The sequence below is a fragment of the Suncus etruscus genome, chromosome 13, assembly GCF_024139225.1.
Source record: "Suncus etruscus isolate mSunEtr1 chromosome 13, mSunEtr1.pri.cur, whole genome shotgun sequence".
Classification (NCBI taxonomy): domain Eukaryota; kingdom Metazoa; phylum Chordata; class Mammalia; order Eulipotyphla; family Soricidae; genus Suncus; species Suncus etruscus.
This window is the reverse complement of record NC_064860.1, coordinates 90,207,398-90,223,766: the sequence shown is the minus strand read 5'-3', so window position 1 is coordinate 90,223,766 and position 16,369 is coordinate 90,207,398. Positions and strand designations below refer to the sequence as shown.

At 38.7% G+C, this 16,369-nt stretch overlaps 1 pseudogene; it reads right to left on the bottom strand.

Moving 5' to 3' along the window:
* Window positions 1-12,741: 12,741 nt before the first annotated feature.
* Window positions 12,742-13,208, bottom strand: LOC126025877 (ragulator complex protein LAMTOR1-like; annotated as a pseudogene).
* Window positions 13,209-16,369: the final 3,161 nt, after the last annotated feature.

Genomic DNA, 16,369 nt, shown 5'->3' with positions numbered 1-16,369 from the left:
ATGTATTTTTCCTCTTGAACCATCATGCATCCCCCCTCAGAGGTGCTTACAGGCACAGCCCCTACATGCTGATCAGATTGTCCCCCAAAATATTCTGCTGCTACTGGTTTGTGTGCATAGTTCTGCAAGAATGTGACCAGATATAGCTTCCTTTATAGGATATATTAGGATCCTCTCAATAGTCAAATTGATGACAATACAAAAACACTCCACCCGTTGCATAGACATATACCTACCATGATATGACTGTCATTGCAAGAATCGGGACATTTTTTCCGGAAGTCAGTCATTCCTGATTATAGAAGTTCAGAGTTATATGTTGGGAACCTACTCATGCAAATGTGGTTTTGGATAAAAAGACACAAATATGGGCCCGGAGAGATAGCACAGCGGTGTTTGCCTTGCAAGCAGCTGATCCAGAACCAAAGGTGGTTGGTTCGAATCCCAGTGTCCCATATGGTCCCTCGTGCCTGCCAGGAGCTATTTCTGAGCAGACAGCCAGGAGTAACCCTGAGCACTGCCGGGTGTGGCCCAAAAACAAAAACAAAAAAGAAAAAAAAAAAAAGACACAAATATCTCATTTCTAAGATCTTCAGGAAAAGGTATCATCCAAGAAATCAACACAGAGGAGATATTTCTCCAGGTGACAACACATTTTGCTAGAAATTCTTTCTGAATGGCTATTCATAGTCAAAACAGCCAGTGATTCAAAGGACTGTCCCATATACATTGTACTATAATCCCACTTTCTTCTCTTTTTTTATTTTTCTTTTTTTATGTAAACAAATTTATTACATACACGATTGTGTTTGGGTTTCAGTCATGTAAAGAACACCACCCATCACCAGTGCAACATTCCCATCACCAATGTCCCAAATCTCCCTCCTCCCTACCCAACCCCCACCTGTACTCTAGAAAGGCTTTCTATTTTCCTCGTTTATTCTCATTATTAGGATAGTTCGAAACTTTGTTATTTTTCTAACTAAACTCATCCCTGTTTGTGGTGAGCTTCATGAGGTGAGCTGTAACTTCCAGCTCTTTTCTCTTTTGTGTCTGAAAATTATTATTGCAAGAATGTCTTTCATTTTTCTTAAAACCCATAGATGAGTGAGACCATTCTGCATCTTTCTCTCTGATTTATTTCACTCAGCATAATAGATTCCATGTACATCCATGTATAGGAAAATTTCATGACTTCATCTCTCCTGACAGCTGCATAATATTCCATTGTGTATATGTACCACAGTTTCTTTAGCCATTCATCTGTTGAAGGGCATCTGGGTTGTTTCCAGAGTCTTGCTATGGTAAATAGTGCTGCGATGAATAAAGATGTAAGAAAGGGGTTTTTGTATTATATTTTTGTGTTCCTAGGGTATATTCCTAGGAGTGGTATAGCTGGATCATATGGAAGCTTGATTTCCAGTTTTTGGAGGAATCTCCATATCGCTTTCTATAAAGGTTGAACTAGATGGCATTCCCACCAGCAGTGGATAAGAGTTCCTTTCTCTCCACATCCCCGCCAACACTGTTTATTCTCATTCTTTATGATGTGTGCCATTCTCTGTGGTGTGAGGTGGTATCTCATCGTTGTTTTGATTTGCATCTCCCTGATGATTAGTGATGTGGAGCATTTTTTCATGTGTCTTTTGGCCATTTGTATGGCATTTGCCTTGCATGCAGAAGGACAGTAGTTCGAATCCTGGCATCCCATATGGTCTCCTGAGCCTACCAGGAGCGATTTTTGAGCATAGAGCCAGGAGTACCACCTGAGTGCAGCTGGGTGTGACCCCAAAAACAAAATAAACAAAGTAAGTGAAAAGCATTTTCCCCAACCCCTAAAACAAAGGGCATAATTCTAGACCAAGTGCCTATCTCTGTCACCCCAAGGCTTTCAAAGACACTTTGCTTCCACCACAGACAGCAGCTCCCAAGATCCCTGCTCCCTTTTTAGGGAGGAATAGGCAGGATGCCCAGGGTCCCCCTTTTGCCTGGCTCAGCTCAGGCCCCACAAAAGCAACCCCCATACTCCAGCTCTTGCAGCTGGATTTTGGGTCACACCCAGCCACGCTCAAAAATCACTCCTGGCAGGCTTGGGGGACCATATGGGATGCAGGGATTCTAACCACCATCCTTCTGCATGCAGGGCAAATGCCTTTCCTCCATGCTATCTCTCCAGCCCCTTTAAATTTAAAGCCTTTCTCAGATCACAGAAGAGGGCAAAAACCCAATGCCCTAGCCTGTGACACAATTCCAGGATTAAAGGCCCTGACCCTCGATAAAAAAAAATAAATCAATCTTAAACTATGTTTTGTAACATGACTTCAACTGCAAGGGAAACAAAAGCAAAAGATATTTGAAAAAAATCAGGCTACATCTGAAAGGTAAAAGAAATAAAATAATTTTTCTCTGCAGCTTCCCGAGGACTTGCCTTTAATGCCCTGGACCCCACCCCTTCCTAAATCCCAAGAACTTGAACTTGACCAAAAGATACATTTGAACTGTTGCAAACCTTGTGACTTGTGGTTATCTAAATCTTGCAAAATTTAACTGAGCAAATGTCAAGTGTCACATGCTTCCTGAAATGGACCACCCTACTGTAATTTTCCACTGTCTGAAAAGTTATATAAAGGCTTATTAAGTCTGTTTTGGGGCCCTCATCCTCTGGCTTATGTTAGGCCATGTTGAGAGCCCCTCCATATGCATGCATAATAAAAGCCCTTGCTTTTGCATGGTCTCTGCCCCTTAGAGTCATTAGAGGTGTGTGTGTGTGTGTGTGTGTGTGTGTGTGTGTGTGTGTGTGTGTGTGTGTGTGTATGTGTGTGTGTGTGTGTGTGGGATTCCCGACCTTATCACATTAAACAAGAAACATTTATACATAGTAAAAGAAATAAAATAAAAGTGTGTTGGCACTACAGACAATGTATGGATTGGACGATCTAGCTTGCCTGGAGCCTAGACTTGGTCTTGTGCCAGGAAACTTCAGGGGTCTGGTCTCTTTGTACTTAGGCCAAGGTTATTTCTTTCCATGTCCCTCATATTTTGGTGGGCCTATGCAAACAACTATTGCCACTCTAACACCATTCTTACTGTGCTCCTTTGACTCTAATCTTTAAAAAGAACTCACTTAAAATTTGAGGTTAACTTAAGCTAATATGCATGTATATGGAAATGTAAGAAAATACTATGCCTGTAATGTTTAAGGAGTTACGTAAGTTTTATGGCTTTAGATTGCCTTGTGTACTGTTAAGAAATATTATAATGTGTTACAATCTGGGGACTTGAGGGACAAAGTAATTGTACATGGATTCTGTCTTATTTATCTTAATGTTCTTTGGCTGAAATTTCAAAGTTAAGATATCAGCAAGGGGACTTCTGAGAATTATGTTATGGGTGATTGTCCTTCCACTGTAACTTTACCTTGTCCTCTTTCTTTGCACCCTTGTTCTCATAATTAAAAATAAAAATTAAAAAAAAAAGAAATAAATTTAAAATGATCATCTTACTGAATAGGAAAAATATATTTGAACACCATAGATCTGACAGGGATTAATATAAAAATATATAAAACATTCATAAGATCTCAATTTTTTTTTTTTTTTTTGGTTTTTGGGCCACACCCGGCGGTGCTCAGGGGTTACTCCTGGCTGTCTGCTCAGAAACAGCTCCTGGCAGGCACGGGGGACCATATGGGACACCGGGATTCGAACCAACCACCTTTGGTCCTGGATCAGCTGCTTGCAAGGCAAACACCGCTGTGCTATCTCTCCGGGCCCAAGATCTCAATTTTTTAAAATAAATATGGGATTGTAGTTCAGTGACAGAGCACTTGTTTTGCATACGTCAGGGCCGGGGTTTGACCACTGGTACTGTAAATACAACTAAACAGATCAAAGATTTAAATATACACAATTCCAAAGAAGCCATGCAAAGCAACAGATCAATAGACAAATGAGATGATATTCTACAGGCAGGCAAATAGTACAGAAATAATGGGACCTTCCTTGCCCACCACCCAATCCTGGCATGATCCTGGCACCACATATTGTCCCATTAGTACATCTAAGAGTGATCTCTGAGCACAGAGCGTGAAATCAGCCCTGAACACCACCAGGTGTGGAGGAGGAGAAAGAAGAAGAAGGTGGAGTTCGAGGAGAAGGAGGAAGAGGAGGGATAAATAGAAGGAACAGGAGGATGGGCCCTTGTGAATTTGTGTATAAGCAACACAGAAACTTTCAGACAGCACTACCTCCAGAGGGTATGGAAGCACCAAATGTAAATGAGTGTGACACCTCCCCCAGTAAAAATGGGTGCAAATACCACAACTAAAATGAAAAACAAAATGTGAACATAACCAAGTATGTAAATATTACATCCAAATGTGTGTCAAATAACCCCATATCTGTTATTCATTGACTTCTATTCTAGGCTTTATAACTTCCACCACTAAATAAATTAGTCACTTATATTTTAAATGCCAAACTCTGTACTGTTCATAAAACTAAGAACAAAGAGATAAGCCAGCCTTAACCAAACCGTATTTCATAAAATGCCAAACCAGAGTAAACAATTGTGATGTTTAATTTTTCTTTTGTTATAAATATTCATTTATGAAACATTTACACATTTATTTCTGTAATTTTATAGAAATCACTCCTGAGTTGTACTCTAGAACTTCAGAGTTAGCCTGAAAAATAGAGTAGTCAAGCCACCCACCATGTGGGAGAAACTATTCGCCCAATACCTATCAGATAAGGGGCTAATATCCAAAATATACAGGGTACTGACAGAACTTTACAAGCAAAAAACATCTAATCCCATCAAAAAATGGGAAGAAGAAATGAACAGACATTTTGATAAAGAAGAAATACAAATGGCCAAAAGGCACATGAAAAAATGCTCCACATCACTAATCATCAGGGAGATGCAAATCAAAACAACTATGAGATACCATCTCACACCCCAGAGATTGATACACATCAGAAAGAATGAGAACAATCAGTGCTGGTGGGGATGTGGAGAGAAAGGAACTCTTATCCACTGCAGATGGGAATGCCGTCTAATCCAACCTCTATGGAAAGTGACATGGAGATTCCTCCAAAAACTGGAAATTGAGCTCCCATTTGATCCAGCTATACCACTCCTATGGATATACCCTAGGAACACAAGAATACAATACAAAAATCCCTTCCTCACACCTATATTCATTGCAGCACTACTCACAATAGCCAGGCTCTGGAAACAACCAAGATGCCCTTCAACAGATGAATGGTTAAAGAAACTGTGGTACATATACACAATGGAATATTATGCAGCTGTCAGAAGAGATGAAGTCATGAAATTTTCCTATACATCAATGTACATGTAATCTATTATGCTGAGTAAAATAAGTCAGAGGGAGAGATATAGACGCAGAATAATCTCACTCATCTATGGGTTTTAAGAAAAATAAAGGACAATTTTGCAACAATTCTTAGAGACAAAGAGAGGAGGACTGAAAGTTCCAGCTCACTTCATGAAGCTCACCACAAAGAGTGGTAAGTGCAGTTAGAGAAATAACTACACTGAGAACTATCATAACCATGTGAATGAATGAGGGCAGTGGAAAGCCTGTCTAGAGTACAGGTGGGGTGGGGTAGCGTGGGGTGGAGTGGAGGCAGATCTGGGACATTGGTGGTAGAAATGTTGCACTGGTGAAGGGGAGTGTTCTATACATGACTGAAACCTAATCACAATCATATTTGTAATCAAGGTATTTAAATAATGATAGTATTTAAAAAAAAAAGCACAATGGGGCCAGAGAGATAGCATGGAGGTAAGGCATTTGCCTTTCATGCAGAAGATCTGTGGTTCAAATCCCGGCATCCCATATGGTCTCCTCAGCCTTCCAGGAGCGATTTCTGAATATAGAGTCAGGAGTAACCCCTGAGTGCTGCCGGGTGTGACCCAAAGCATAAGAGATAGATTAAAGGCATTCCACTTTATAATATTAAGAAATCATATCATTGGTGAAGGTGGGTGTTCTTTTTATGAGTGAAACCAACTACAATTATATTTGTAATCACAGTGTTTAAATAAAAATATTATTAAAAAAGACTATGGGGTTAGAGAGATAGCACAGTGGTAAGGCATTTTTGCCTTGCATGCGGCCTACCTGGGTTTGAAAAAAAAAGAAATGCTCTTCATCACTAATCATCAGGGAAATGTAAATCAAAACCAAAAGTGATATATAGTCTCACATCAGAGAGACAGGCACACATAAAAGAAGAAAAATAAAAGAAAAAATAGAGTAGTCAAAGAATGATTTTTCATGAGCCAGAGCTTCCTTCATGTCTGCCCATCAGCCAGTGTCATAGACTCTTCTAACTCTCAAGAGTCAAACTCACCCTCAAAAACTCATGTATATTGGGAGAGATAGCACAGCAAGTCAGACACAGATGTTGTATGCAGTCAACACAGATTCAATCCCTGACATCCCATATAGTCCTCTGAGTACCATGAGGAATGATCCCTAGTGCCAAACCAAAATTAAATCCTGAGCACTACCAGGCCCCTAACCCAAAAGAAAAAAAAAAAAAAAAAAAGGATATACCAGTCTCAAAGATGAGCACACTGAGGCCCCTGGGTGGGGGATGGAGGGAAGACAGGGAAAAGTCCCCTGCCCTGTTGAAACGCCAGCAGCTGTACACACAGCAATTCTCAGCTGCTAAATGAATGGCCCGGTGTCACCTCTTTTTCATTGACATCAGCAAAGACCCCTAACAACCAAAAACTCCAAGTATGCCAATTTTGTGACTGACATCTCTGGGATTCTTTGAAGTTATGACAGACCACCTCCACCATTGCTGCCATATGAGCTCATTCATAGACTAGTCCCACAAATTCTTGAAGCCCTGGGCTGTGTGGCCTCATATGTGGCCACACAATACCTACATAATTTTAATACTTATATCCCAGTAAGTTTACACAAAAATAGATGACAAATTATCCTAGATTCTACAAATACTTAACAAACAAAATCAACTATACCCAACTAGATATTAAATAGCTTAGTGAATCTTCAATGACATAGTGACTCCATTGCAATATATGACAATTTTCAAAAACTTTACCAAATTATTTTATAATTCCATTACCATATAATTATAATAGATCATATTATCGATTTTCACTAACCCTTTGTAGTAACACTAAATTTTGTTTTCTGTTTTAAATATAAGTGATATTAGGGAGTAGGGAGATAGTATAGCAAATAGGGTGCCTGCCTACTACATGATAACCTGGATTTGATCTCTGGCACACATATGGTCCCCTGAGGACTACTAGGAGTGATACCTGAGCACACAGCCAGGAGTAACTCATGAAGACTTCTGGGTATGGTCCAAAATAAAAATACATAAATAAATAAATAAATGTGATATTGTCAATGCTAATCTTATATATGACTTTTATTAAATATTTTCTCCATTGGTTCTGTGACTAATAAAAGGAACTATTTTGTCACTAGCACTTGGTATCTAATTTTATTTTAATTTTTATTTATTTTTTATTTGTATTTTTTTGTGGTTTTTGGGTCACACCCGACAGTGCTCAGGGGTTATTCCTGGCTCCAGGCTCAGAAATTGCTCCTGGCAGGCACAAGGGACCATATGGGACCCCGGGATTTGAACCGATGACCTCCTGCATGAAAGGCAAACGCCTTACCTCCATGTTATCTCTCCAGGCCCAATTTTTATTTATTTTTAATTGATTGGTTTTGAGGCCATACCCAGAGATGCTCAAGGGTTACTCCTGGCTCTGCACTCAGAAATCACTCCTGGTAAGCTCAGGAGACTATCTGGGATGTGAGGAATCAAACCGGGTCCTTCTCAGGTCAGCCATATGCAAGGCTGTGGCTGTGCTTACAGCTTATAGCTGTGCTCTTTCCGGCCCCTATTCTAATTTTTTTCTAATAAAATTTTTATTTACATAGAAAGTAGTGTATGCACAAATTTGCAGACATCATTAATAGCACAGCCTGATTAATTGCATAACATAAATTAACCTAGGTAAAAACCACAAAAATAAAGAAATAAAATATTGACATGTAAGTTCACAGTTTAAAGTCACTTTTCTTGTCCTCTTCTCCAAATCTAAACATTAACCAACCAGCTTCTTAGAATTTGAGATTGTAATCTATAACAAGCTATACACAGAGGGGACCATTTACACTAGCAGTCAGGGGGGCAAATGAGGGATAAATGAGATGCATGTAGGGAACAGGGATGGACGGAAGACAAAATTGGTGGTGGTAATTGCCCTGATTAATTGTCACTGTGTACCTTAAATATTACTGTGAAAGATTTGTAATTCACTTTGGTCACAATAAAAATTATTAAAGAAAAAAAACCAATTTGAGATTGAGTTGAATCCAATTTTGACTTACATGAGCCCCTGTCAACATTTCACTATTGTGCCAACTAATGGTGAAACTGGGACTCCTTTTTTATTATGGCTTTACTTTTGGGATGTTCTTACTACTTGTTTCCAATCCTTATTGACACCACAGAAGTTCTATGAAAAAGAAAACAATTATGTTTTAAAATTGCAGAGGTCTGCACACTGTACCTTGATAGAAAAGAAAAATGCCTTTTACACAGCAAAGAAAAACATCTGAATGAAGTTGGATATAAAATCCATTTTTTTAATCTCAAGAGATTCCCCAATTTTAGAACACTAAAAAAATAAAAGAGTAATATTGGAGTGAAGAGCTAGTATAGAGGTCAACGCATATGGCCATTTGGATTTGATTCAGCATCCCACATGATACCCTGATCACCACTAGGGGTAATCCCTGAGTACAGAACCAAAAGCATCCCTGAATACTGCCATTATCCAAAACATAAACAAAAAGAGGAATAATATGAACCACAACCATATCCTCCTGTTGCCATCTAGTAAACAAGGCCAGCTACCCTCCTAAATTCAGTGAGGTGCAAGACAAGCTGCTAAAATTCACTGGCACAATGGTCTTTGAGTTGAAAACTCTGGGGCCCACTTGTGGGGAAGACAGGTCTATTCCTGCCCTGCCAAAGCTCTAGCAGCCATGTGTCACAACTGTTGCAATGCAATTGGCCTGGTTTCACTACTTCACAGCTAGTTTGCAGAGACACCAAGCCAACAAACTACCAAGCACACCAGTTTTAGTGTTAAAATCTCTGGGATCTTCTCAGAGTGAGGCAAGAAGCCTCACATATTCATCTCACCAGGATTGTCAGAAGCCCCAGAAGTCACATTCACACCTCATAGCAATTGCCATGTATGTAAAAACAGCCCAACTTTGTAGCTCACAACTGTTCTGGGAAGCGATGCAAACCAAGCCAATGAAACCCATAGGTACAGTGATCTTTGGGCTGAAAATTCTGGAAACTCTCAGGAAGGGACCCAGCCAAGAATCATTCCAGTTCTACAGATACTGAATTTCCTAAAGCACATAGCCATGTGCTATGCAACACCTCCATATACCATATACCTCCATATACTGACAGCCCAGTGGGAACATAGCAAATTAGATGGGATAGTAGTGTAAAATCTAATTAAGCTTAATAAATACAGACAGCTCAACTAATAACAAACAGCTTAGTAAATACTCAGATTGTGACTTTGATAACCCCATTGTGAGATATGACAGTTTTAAGAACAATTAGTCTTTAAAGATATTTCTCACCTATATAGAAATGTGTTTAATAATATTCTAATCTTCTATTCTTAGGAAGTTATCCCTGAAAGTTGTTTACCCATTGTGAAAGGATTGCTGAATAATCTGTACCACATCATATGGATTGTTATAATTGTCATTCACTGAGTACCCATGAGCACCCTAAATTTATTGAATTGTTCACAGGTAGAAAGAAGTGAATGCTTTAAATATGATGAGACAGAACATTTCCTTAGATTAGCTATATGGCAAAGTTCACCCTTAATTTATTCATAGTTATTTAACTTGAACATTAAATATGCACATAAATTATAGGATACATTTACATTTCAGAAATGCTAAAATGTGGAAAAAAGATTATAGTTAAGTATATATAATATTTGAGTGACATTCCTGTCTGCTTTTTTTATTATAAAATAAAAATTTTTATTAAAACTTTGGCTAGGGTCCGGCGAGGTGGCACTAAAGGTAAGGTGTCTTCCTTGCAAGCGCTAGCCAAGGAAGGACCGTGGTTCGATCCCCCAGCCCCAGCATCCCATATGGTCCCCCAAAGCCAGAAGCAATTTCTGAGTGCTTAGCCAGAAGTAACTCCTGAGCATCAAATGGGTGTGGCCCGAAAAACCAAAAAAAAAAAAAATCTTTTGCTAGGATTTGGTAAGAAATGCTGCTTTTAGCCAACAATGTATATTATGTCACTTTATTTTTAGTCTAATATACATTTTTAAAGAGCATATTTATGTCATGTAACCAACCTGCACAAATGGAGTAAAAAATATACACAGTTTTCAGCTGAGAATCTGAAAGGTTCTTTCTCATCAGACATTCAGTGAGGAAAACATAGGCAGAACTCTCCAAGACTTATACTTCAAAAATGTCTCCAATAATAAGATGCCAATGGCAAGGGCAATAGAAACAAATCTGAATAAATGGGAGTGTATCAAACTAAAAAGTTTCTGTATGGCAAAAAAAAAAAACACAGTCTAAAACCAGAAAATAGCTGAATAGGAGAAAATAAGTACACTCAGCATACTCACATATAGGGTTGATATCTAGAATATTCAAAGATTAATCCCACAAAACCTAAAATCCCAATCAGAAAATGGGAAGAGGAAATGAACACACTTCTCTAATGAAGACCAACAGATGGCCAACAGTCACATGAAAAAATGCTCATCATCACTTATCATTAGGGAAATCCAAATCAAGACAAGAATGAGCTATCATCTCCTACCAGCGAGGATGGCGCATATCAAAAATATTGGGAGCAATTTGTGTTGTTCAGGATGTGGTGAGAAAGGAACTCTCATCCAGTGCTGATAAGAATTCTGCCTTGTCCTACCCTATAGAAAACAGTATGGAGGGTTCTCAATAAATTAAGAATTGAATTACCATATGACAGCAATTCCACTTTTGGGTATCTATCCCCAGACAGAATAACACTGATCCAAATGGATGTTTGCACACCACTATTCGTTGTAGCACTTAGTAAAAAAGCTAAGAGTTGGAGTCAACCTAGACGTCCAACAATAGATGAGTGAATCATGAGATGTACACATTGTGTGTTCATATATACATATATGTACATATATGTATATGTATGTGTGTATACGTGTACACACAATGGAATACTATGTAACTATAAGGAATGATGTAATTATGCAATTTACTGCAACATAGATGGAACTGAAAGATATATTACATAAAGTAAGCCAGGAGAAAAAATGATAAATGCAGAATATAATAGTTATATGTGGTATTTAGAATAATTGTATGAAGAAATGCAATGGCTTAAATGGAAGTTGTCTTGAACACCCTTGGTCCCAGAAGATATCAAGAAGAGAAAAAATATTGAGTGAAAGAGGAGAAAAACAAATATGTAGGGATTAGGGCAAGAACAAGTGGGCTCAGTTGCATTCATTGTGTTTAAAAAGGACAAAACTAAATATCTAAGCCAAAGTCAACACTAATGAAATCACAAGTCACAACTTTAACAATAAAAACAAACAAGCACGGGCCCGGAGAGATAGTACAGCAGCGTTTGCCTTGCAAGCAGCCGATCCAGGACCAAAGGTGGTTGGTTCGAATCCCGGTGTCCCATATGGTCCCCCGTGCCTGCCAGGAGCTGTTTCTGAGCAAACAGCCAGGAGTAACCCCTGAGCACCGCCGGGTGTGACCCAAAAACCAAAAAAAAAAAAAAAAAAAAAAAACAAACAAAAAAAAAACAAGCACATTCTTTGGTAGGGAGGAGAAATAGTGTGTCTATTGCTAGGTATCAAAGTCAGCCTCTACCAGTAAACTACATCCCTGGCCCCAGACCAGTTTTGTGTTCCATTTTGAGGGAAGCTAGCACAAAGTGTTAGCTAAGACCTGAGATACTGAACACTCAACTCCAGTTCAAAAATACACCCACAGCCCCATCCAGCAATTCACTTCGATGCTCACAGACTAAGTAAGTGGAGTAAGATGGCTTGACAGAGGGGCTAGAACAAGCACACAGATGAATACACAGATGTCCTTTATCGAAGGGGACAAAACAAAACAAAATAAAACCCCCAAACCTGTAAAAACCAAAGGTGCTAGAAACACAAATTCAACTCAGCCGAATTCAAGCTTATCTAGACCCTGGTCTCAAACTCTAGTGTGTGCCATGAGCACCAAGTCAGGGAGATGGGGACAAGAAGTCAAAAAAAATAAGTAAGGATGGGGAAAGGGTCTGAGATGCCCCCTAGAGTGACATCCTAACAATAGTATCTCTACATTTCCAGGAAAAAAAAATGTGAGGAGCCCCCATTTGGCCATTTGGCCATTTGACCTCCTACTCCACCTAAAGGCTGGGCTTCAATGGCCAGTCCTAAATGGTTTGACTCTCCTTGGCTCCATCCTCATTTGCTCAGACTTCTAGCCTGGCTCTCCTCCTCCACGTTCTTCTCTGTGATGGGTAGCAGGTTATGATACTGGACTGTCCAAGCCACAGTGAGGCTAAAGGACAAGCGAGGTGGAGACAGGGTGAAAAGAGGAAGAAGAGCTGTCCAAGAACCCTCCTCTCTTCATGGAATCCTAAACAGTACCGCCAGCTCCTCATTTGAATCCACACGGATCTGAGAAAGTACACTGTAGGCATAAGCAGCTATCCTGGGCCTGCTGCAAGTCAAAGAAGGGGATGGACTGGCTGGCCAGCACTTGATGGGAATGGCTGGCAGCTTCTCCCAGTGGGCCAGCACAGCCAAGAAGGTCCTGTACTGCCTTACTGGCCCATGTACTTGTGCTGCTCCATGCCCTGGGTGTCAGCAGCAGAAACATTGCTGATGTTGCTGGATGTCTTTGCAAGGATGGAGGACAGCAGGGCCTGTTCGTCCATGCAGGCAGAAGGCAGGCTGTGGTAGTTGGGCTTGGCTCCATTGAGGTCTTTGGTGGAAGGGCAGCAAGGCAAAAACAGCTTCCTCTACTCTTAGTCCTGGTCCGAGTCCTCTTTTCTGGCTGCTGCAGCAATACCCCATAGGATCAGGTTAGGCATTCAGGTCCACAATCATTTTTCTTTCATTGTTGCTTTATGTACAAAGAATGCTATTTCACAACAAGTTTCATATTAATGTACTTTTTTTTTTGCTCTTTTAAGTATGTATCCAAATATATCTAAAGGATGCATTTAAAAAGAGTAGATCTTTGTTGCCGCTGGGAAGAACAAGTTCTAGAATATAAATCTAGGTTCCACTTGAGCATCTTTTGATGCTATCTTAATTTTTTCCTCATGAAAATAAGAATTACACCACAATTAACTGTGCAGTAGCCAAAACGAAAGTATGTGACACTTAATAATAGCCCAATTAAATTGTAGGCATGCCACAGCCAACCAGATTTGACCCCTAGTCATCTCAACGGAAAGAGAAAGAAAGAAAGAAAGAAAGAAAGAAAGAAAGAAAGAAAGAAAGAAAGAAAGAAAGAAAGAAAGAAAGAAAGAAAGAAAGAAAGAAAGAAAGAAAGAAAGAAAGAAGAAGAAAGAAGAAGGAAGGAAGGAAGGAAGGAAGGAAGGAAGGAAGGAAGGAAGGAAGGAAGGAAGGAAGGAAGGAAGGAAGGAAGGAAGGAAGGAAGGAAGGAAGGAAGGAAGGAAGGAAGGAAGGAAGGAGGGAGGGAGGGAAGGGAAGGAAGGAAGGAAGGAAGGAAGGAAGGAAGGAAGGAAGGAAGGAAGGAAGGAGGAAAGGAAGGAAGGAAGGGAGGGAGGGAGGGAGGGAGGGAGGGAGGAAGGAAGGAAGGAAGGAAGGAAGGAAGGAAGGAAGGAAGGAAGGAAGGAGGAAGGAAGGAAGGAAGGAAGGAAGGAAGGAAGGAAGGAAGGAAGGAAGGAAGGAAGGAAGGAAGGAAGGAAGGAAGGAAGGAAGGAAGGAAGGAAGGAAGGAAGGAAGGAAGGAAGGAAGGAAGGAAGGAAGGAAGGAAGGAAGGAAGGAAGGAAGGGAAGGATGAATAAATGCTTAAAAGTTATTTTAGGTACATTATCTGTATCACATGAGCATTCCAATTAAAATATATATAAAAAAAACTACATTGAAATTCCTACTTGGAAGCATTTTTGGATTAAAATGTGCCCAATAAAGAAGCTCACTGCGTGGTAGTAAGAACTACACATGAATTGCTTGTTTTGCTTCATTTAATCTTTATAATAACATTACAAGAGAGCTATTATTGTCCCCACTCTACAGATAAGGAAATTGAGTGTAAGCAAAATAATTAAATTCTTGCATCACAGAGAGTGACTAAATCTGGCTTTAAGCCAGATCTTCGTGATTCAAAAATCCTTTCTCTCGATCATTAAGCTGTAGTAACTTATTTCTCTTCAGAGACTTGGAATCCCTAATGCTTTCTCCTCTACAACTTTTGTTATCATTTTTCAAAGCAATAAACAAGAATTTCTCATGTCCCTGAATATTTACATATTCTGTATGTATATGTACATATGTAAATTACATATGTAAATCTCATGTCTATTTACACACAGAATACGTAAGTATATTTTATGTGCATCTGTTTACATACCTTCAGCTCTTGATTAATTCTTACTCAATTTTCAATGGTTAACTTCAGTTTCATCGCCCTCTTAAAAATGTCCTTAAAAAAATAAATAAAGGGGCCGGGAAGGTGGCACTAAAGGTAAGGTGTCTGCCTTGCAAGCGCTAGCGTAGGACGGACCGGACCGCAGTTCGATCCCCCGGTGTCCCATATGGTCCCCCCAAGCCAGGGGCGATTTCTGAGCGCATAGCCAGGACTAACCCCTGAGCGTCAAATGGGTGTGGCCCAAAAACCAAAAGAAAAAAAAAAACGAAAAAAAAATAATAAAAAAATAAATAAAAAACTATAAACACTATTGTATACTTCAATTACTCTTTTACACATAAGGTGACATATTGGTCATTCTAATAACTACAACCACATTTTCTCTTTTCTGTTGAGAATTTTCTAGCAAATTTTCTGGAATATTGTGGACTGATTTTTTATTAGATTGCCCCTGTGTATAGATCTTCATAATAAAATACATATTTTAACTCTGTCTTAGAATTGGTTCCAAGTCAATACAAAATAATTTGTTACGTAATTACAATGACATTGAGATGTAATTATTTTCTTGATGCTAAAAAATGACATGAAGACGAATTTTCCTAAAAAAATACCTTTTAACATAATGTTAAGTTATCAATATACAACAGATAGTTGAGTTTTGGAGAGAAATTTTTAGCAACAAATCTTAAGATATGCTTTATAAATCTGAAAACAAGTTTTGAAAACTATTTCTATCTTTTATAGAAAAGACAAAGATAACATGAATTTAAGCCAGAAATATTTAGGACAACTTTTAGCCAAGTTTTAGTGGTTTATTCTGATTTGCATTCTTTTTCTTAAGAAAAAGATGTATGATATTGTGATATCATACAAATTTTGAAATTTGTCTTTTCATTTTTATAAGAATAACTTGACATTTTTATGTTCATATGCATTTGTGATGATTTATATCCTTCAATAAAGTAAAATATGGATTTTGGTTTTATTTGATTTTTCTTTAAAATATATAGTATAAAATTTGGAAATAGTTGATTATATTTATATTTTATTCTAGGCATAATTTTATGTTTATTATTATGGAAAAAATATTTTTTTCTATAGTAATTATATGAGTGCATATAAGTATATGCATGTTGCTTGATTTCACCCTTCCTTGTAGCTCCATAATACTCCATTGTGTATATATGACACCTTTATCTACTAATCTGCTAATGGGATCCTATCCTAGTGATTTTATACCCTTTATTTCATATCTTAGTTATTGAGCTATGTGCCTCATTAAATAGTGATATGCATATTTCCTTTTAAATAAATAATTTGTCTCCCGGAGGTAGATATTAAAAAGTGATTCATTGTAGTCTGAGCAATAGTATAGCAGGTAGGGCATTTGCCTTGCACATGGCTGACCCAGATTCAATCTTTGGCATCCTGTATGGTCCCTGGGATTGAGTGAAGAGCCAGGCATAAGCACCGAGTGCCACAAGTGACCACAAAAAGAGAGAAATAAAAAGAAGTGATAAGTTGTTGGGTAATAGGAAATATGTTAAATTCTATTTTTGCTTTACTGAGAAATATTCTTACTGTTATTCATAGAGAATGAAACTGAAAACATCCCTGCCAGCAGTAAAT